Source organism: Sturnira hondurensis, unplaced genomic scaffold, assembly GCF_014824575.4.
Source record: "Sturnira hondurensis isolate 20B ecotype Veracruz unplaced genomic scaffold, ASM1482457v3 Scaffold0012012, whole genome shotgun sequence".
In the NCBI taxonomy this organism is placed as follows: Eukaryota; Metazoa; Chordata; class Mammalia; order Chiroptera; family Phyllostomidae; genus Sturnira; species Sturnira hondurensis.
In genome coordinates this window covers 3,486,867-3,492,866 of record NW_028084643.1, presented here as the reverse complement: position 1 = coordinate 3,492,866, position 6,000 = coordinate 3,486,867, and positions in this window count along the sequence as shown.

The window sequence follows — 6,000 nt, the reverse complement described above, 5'->3', positions numbered from 1 at the left end:
TTATTTTTTAAGAGAGGCAGGGAGAGAGGGGGGGGAGGAGAAGAAGAGAGAAACATCGATGGGAAAGAGAAACATCAATTGGTTGCCTCTTGCATACACCCTGACCGGGGATCCAACCCACAACCTAGTTTTATACCCTGACTGCGAATTGAGCCTTCATGTTTTGGTGACCTAGATGGTGCCCCAACTAACCCAGCCACCCTGGCAAGGGCCCAGGGACGCTGTTCTTGAAAGAAAGAGGCAATATTCGGAGACTTTGTCATGATTGAGAGTGAACTTTGCAATCATTTCCTTTTCACATGCCCGTCTCTCCAAACTAAGGCCAGAGACAACACAGTTATAAAATCAAGATTTATACATAAAAATTAGACTGGTTATTACATACCTCAAATGTATCAGAAAGCTTTGGATTTGGCCTTAGCTATTTTCCAAGGACAGGAAAGAGAAATAAAATAGAGGAGGTTTGAAAGACAATGAAAAGAGAACGAAGTTGTTTTCTTTACATTCCACTTAATCTAGCTTGTTCAATGAAGTATATATATGCATATGTGTATATATATGTGTATATATAGATGTACACACATTATGTTTAATATTATTGGTTTGACATTAAAGAAAGACTAGCAGTTTATATAATAATAGTTATGTCTAGATGATATTTCAGCTGTTTTGTACTTAATTATTTAATCTTTTATATATTTTCTAAATTTTCTGCAATGAGAATATTTTATCTTTATAATTAGAAAAGTGTTATTTGAATACATCATCCAAAACATCTCAGATGCCAATTTTAATGGCCTATAACTATGACCCTACATTTAGCACTTTTTAAGCATTTGGATATTTTGTTGTTTTGCCAGACTTCCTGGATGTGATGTCCAAGTAACCGCTGAGCTAAAGCCAGCCCCAGACTTCTGTGATTTGAAAAATCTATATTGGGAATAACAGCTAAGAATAATTTTTGTCTATAATTGAAGGTTTAGGTAAATGACCGTTAATGTTTTTTTCAACCCCATACTTCTTCCATATATTTCCAAATGATAACTTATTCCTGTCCTTATGTGTGTTGGTGCTGTTTTAGGTGTTGAGATTATACCGGAGGGTAAGAGTTCCTTTCCTCAAGCAGCCTCAGTGGTGAGATAATAGAGGTCTGCAAATCTGTGCAGTGAGTGCCACACAGGGTATGTAAAAGGTGTTGCAGAATCAGGAGAGCAGCATCTAACCCAGGATACTGGAGGCTTGAAAGGCTGTCATGAGGAGATGGTGTCTGAGCTGAGACTTGAAAATCGACAAGTCAGACAGAGGAGAAGTGAAGGCACAGAGGATGCCAGGCAGTGGGGACATGTGAGGAGGACCATATAGACTGGAGTGGCTATGACACATTCCAGTTCATGCTGAGTATGAAGGAATTGAGGTCAATGGAGGTGGATGAGGGTAGACTATAAGATTTGAGGCCAACTGGTAAGCAGGCAGTGGAGATATGAATAAGATCCTGAGAACCTAGAGGGACTGAAGGAGAGACCAATTCAAAGGCAAAGTGTTCCACTTTAGAGAAGATGAAGCTTTAAGGCAAGGCAGTGGTGGAGGGATAAGAGACAGATGTAATGGTGCATTTGGATGTGAAGAATGAAGGCAAAGAAGGAGTCGGGTGATTCTCATTTTATCTGCATATATAAAGGCAAGTCTATGTTAACATGCATATCGCCTTGTGGCAATGACAATAAAAGGTACTCTATCTTGACAGATGAGTGGCAAAAAGTGACCATACTGGAGCACAAAATTATAAAAGGGTGCACCCCTTTCTTTAAGTTTCTAGACCCTGTCAGGACTGCTACAAGGCACACCATTTGACAGACAGAGTGCAAACTAAATTTCGGGGCTCACTCATCACTGCAATTGGCATCGTTTGTGTAGTAAACAAACTGCAGAACCAGGCCTACTCCTCACTGCAGTCACATAGAAGGGGGTTCATAAATCTTTTTGGGATCTTCATCAGAAGAGGCCTATAAGGAGGAGAAAGTCAAAGTGGCACCACTGCTTAGCTAAACTGAGACAAGTTAAAACTATGTAGTCTGTAGTATTCGAAGTAAAAAGACATTTATGAACTGTTATATCACCAGCAAGTTGTACTTCCTCCCAGCAGCTTGAGAAAAGTAAGTTAATAATATTTTATTAGAAAATATTTTTCTTTGTTCATAAAAAGATTAATTGTTTTTCTACATTATATGTTACCTTTTGGGACCAACATTACTTTACAGAAATGAATCTCCATTTTAATAAAGGAGATTATTTAAAAATATAATGTGAAGGATATAAATGTAGTTCTTAGGTTTTAAAAAGTGATTCCTTTTTCAGAATTTTTTAGAGTAATATATAATTTATCCTATAAGCTATCTCCACATTTCCCTTAATCTTTATTAAACAGGTCAAAAAGATTTTTAAAACTGTAGAACTAGCCCTAAAACCATAACTTAATTGGATGAACATTTGATAAGGGCATCTACTTTCCATCATAAACCGAAATGCTATAGCAGAATTCACATTACAAATGAATTTGACCACTCCAGTCTGAGTGTTGCATGTGCACTCTGTCACACTGGACCCACTACAGTGGGGAGGAGGTTGGGGGGTGCCGGGGACTTGATCAGACAGCTATTGGAGATTAGGTCAATAAGAGTGATTAATTCCATAACAGACACCATAGACTAGTTTACGTTAGTGTTGCTTCTACTGTAGTGGGAGAATCACGTTAGCTGAAAATAATACATAATCCTGAGTTTAAAGATGAACTTAATGGTAAGAAAATTTGGAAAAGTCTATAGAAAATAAGTGTGATAGTGTTCATAAGAAAGATTATTCACAACATAATTGTAAGTCAACATTATTTACAGCTACTATTTATATCCCTGGTTAGGCATAGTGTTTGATTGCTTCAAAAGTGCTCAATAAAATGGGCTTTAATAGAAAATGCATCGTAATTATGTTATCAGTTATGTATGATATACATAATGAATACTGACAACATTATGAATAATGTTATCATACTGATTTCTGGATCCTGCCATCTTGACTATGGGGTTAACAGCACAGAGAAATTAGGCAGTGAAGCATCCCCAGAATGTTTTGTGTTCTAAGTAGCTCCAGCAGTTTTGAGACCCCGAAGATGACTTGCCAGATCAAAAACAATGAAAATAATGGTAATAATTAGCACTGGGATCAAAACCAAGTTGAAAGTGAGTGGGAATGGTTATTTAAGATCATTGCTATCAAAAACAAACAAATGAAATGACAAAAATGTCATAATAAAACATGACTAGAATTTAATAAGAAACTAAAAATATATAATTCTTTTTTATTAATAATTTATTTGGCAATGAAATGTATGAATAACATGCAGTTGAATAACCTTTGAATAATGTTAGAAATTCATAAGCTGTACAAGTTACATTCAGAATTTTGTCCTATATACCAAAGTCACAGCAATAATGCATTTAAATGTATCTAACATGTTGAATATACTTATTTTAAGAATGATATTAATATCATATATCTTGTTTCTACTTGTTTACCAAGGGTCTTGCTTAAATTTTGTCAGATATGTGGACTCAAGATTCTGAGACTGTTAGCCAATGATATTTGAATGTGTGTAATGGCGGCAAGTTTACGGTACTGCTCTCTTTCTGAGTAATGGATGTTCATGCATTTGATGTTTACAGTCATTTAGTCATTATTTCAGTCGGCATTCAATAAATACTAACTTCCCTCTCTTGTAGAGGCCATATAACAACTTCTTCACTTTGATGTTGACTGGCTCTTTACTTGGTCTCTTTGTCCATCTGAGAGCAATAAACTTCTATGACTAGTACTGTAAATCATTATATCCCTATACATATTTATAAAATTAAAAAAATAGTAAAAGAGAGATGATGCCAACCAATTACCACACATGTTTGAATGTTTGAAAAGATGTTTGTAATTTTAATTACAGTTTAATAATTAATATGAAAATATTAATGTGGAAAATTTGTAAAAAAGCAAATATTTTTAAACACAACTTTTCATGTTATAGGGTCCTTGTTGCTTGACCTGCATAGGTCTTGGTTTTATTGTTTGTATTGTATGAGATGAGCATAAATTTGCCATGTTGGTATTTTTTAGGTTAATTTATGTAGCAGCACTTCCTACTAATTTAAATCATAAGACTTAAAAAAGAGTCACTTTCAGAAAAACATTGGGAACAAATGAATAATAATTACATTTTTCTTCACACTATTTAAAAAATATATGTTCATTTATTTGAACCGTTAGAATGTTTTGGGATCCACATTATTGTTGAGATACTGAATAGAAATGGGAACAAACAACTTAGTTTACTCAAATGTTGTTAAAATTAGCTTTTTGAGCAATTTGTAGAAATTACTAGCAATTAAAATATGTTTAATTATTATAATCATATATTTTGTGCACTTTATTCTAGTTAGATTTGCCATCTGTCTGATGACTTTTTAATCTGTTGCTTGTGGTAACAATCACTAGCATATAAGTCAACACTGCTCTTTAACAAAGAAAAAATTTTAAAGATTCGATTTTAATGCATTCTTAAATTATGAAGTTCACAATGAAACTGATGAAATCTAATGCTCTATTCATAAAATTGGAATGATACTTCTTATTTTCAGACTATGCTATATGTACAGAATATTAAATTTACACAGGTGAGATCTGTCCAGAAGGTATCTAGCCAGGCAATAGGAAGAACAGAGACATGTATTGAAGAAAATACAATATAGAAGAAGAACGATTCCTGGGTCCCCTTCAAAGTGGGCACCTTGGGACCTCACATAGTTCTCTCAGTTGCCATCAGCTGCCCTACCATATCTTCCTGAATCTCAATGATGGTCTGAAATCTCTTCCCTTTCAAATGTGACTTTAGTTTGGGGGAAAGCCAGGAGTTGCAGGGTGTCAAATCTGGGCTGTAAGGGGCCAGAGTCACCTGGATAATTTGATGTTTTTCCAAAAATCTCTTCATGAGATATGATGCCTGAGCACGTGCATCGTTGTGATGAGGCTGCCAATCACTAGTTGCTCATAGCTGTGGCGTTCTGAATCATCCAAATAATTTATGTGGAGGAGTATTCAAGCATAATACAAAATTTGATACAGATTTGTTGCTTTGCCCACTCGGTCATTTTGAATGTGACAGCCACACAGTACACATGCTCATTCAATGGCATCTATTGCTCCACTGACTGGTACAGTGAAGTTGTCATTGTTCACACATGCACATTCCAGTCCACCCCCTTTGGCTGCCAGGTTACATCAATGTTGCACAAGCTGTTCTCATTATATTAACAATGGCTGGACTCTATTTTCTATAGAAATACGTTTATTCTAGTTACAGCACCCAATAAGATGCAACGGTATAATTGAAACCCGTTTTTATTACATTAGCATTGGTGAATGCTAAGTGTCATCATATTTTTAATTTGGAACTTTCTATTTTTCTAATAACTAGAAGAATAGAAGATTGAACAGTCCCAAATTGAATCTATATACTACTCTTTGAGGTTAAAGAACTATACAAATAAAACATTCTTGATTTTGATTTAACTTACAATAAACGTTAAGTTAAATTATATTCTCATTTTCTTATAATAAGATGCAATGGAAAAAGAGAATTATCTTCACAAGAATTTGATCTGTAAGTGTCTTTGTTTAGTTCTCTAACAGAGTGAGGCATACCTATGCATTTGTTTTTAAAGACGTAATTAAAAATTCACTGGCCTGCATGTAATGCTTTATGTAAGTGGATTGATTGTGGAAAGAACATTTTATGGTAAGGCTGTGGTCCAGCAGGAAGAAGGCTGGAGCTGGATGCCGAAGACCTTTTTTCAAATCTCAGCTCTGCTTCTTTGTTAGCTTTGCAGATTTGTGCAAGGAATTTCACACATTAAAACTCTGGGGGAGATACAATGATTCATCTGCCTATAATTGAAATAT